This window comes from Pteropus medius, unplaced genomic scaffold (assembly GCF_902729225.1).
Source record: "Pteropus medius unplaced genomic scaffold, Ma_sr-lr_union100, whole genome shotgun sequence".
NCBI classification, from domain to species: Eukaryota; Metazoa; Chordata; class Mammalia; order Chiroptera; family Pteropodidae; genus Pteropus; species Pteropus medius.
The window spans coordinates 3,030,981-3,031,522 of NW_024356248.1; the positions used below are offsets into that span (position 1 = coordinate 3,030,981).

Sequence of the window (542 nt, forward strand, 5' to 3'; positions counted from 1 at the left end):
GTCTACGGCCATGCCACCCTGAACACACCTGATCTCATCTGATCTCAGAAGCTAAGTAGGGTCAGGCCTAGTTAGTAGTGGGATGGGAGACCACCTAAGAAGACCAGGTGCTGTAGGTTTTAAAACAAAACGAAGCTACTAAAGGGTTAGACAACATGATAAACACTGTTCATGTATTATTTCATTCAATCTCCACAACTCCTCTATGAGAGAGAAATAATATTATCATCCCCATTTTACAGATAAAGTAACCAAGACTTAGAAAGTTTAATTAAATTACCCAAGAGTACAAAACCAGGCAGTGGCTGAGCCAAGGTTTGAATCTAAATCTGCATGAATTCAGACCTGCTCTTTTAACTATTCTTATGTATATTGCCTCCATCTTTCATGTTTTGAAAACTGCTATCAGCCTAACTTTATCTTTTGAATAAACAAAAAATAAACTAATAATAATAATAATGCATGTACAAAATTATCCCAGGAAAATGTATAACATATGTTGGGGCTTTCGAAATATTAAAATTACCTTGAAAACTCCATTC

The 542-nt window shown here is 35.4% G+C and overlaps 1 pseudogene; it reads left to right on the forward strand.

The window, feature by feature from the left end:
- Positions 1–119, forward strand: LOC120600899 (uncharacterized; annotated as a pseudogene).
- Positions 120–542: the final 423 nt, after the last annotated feature.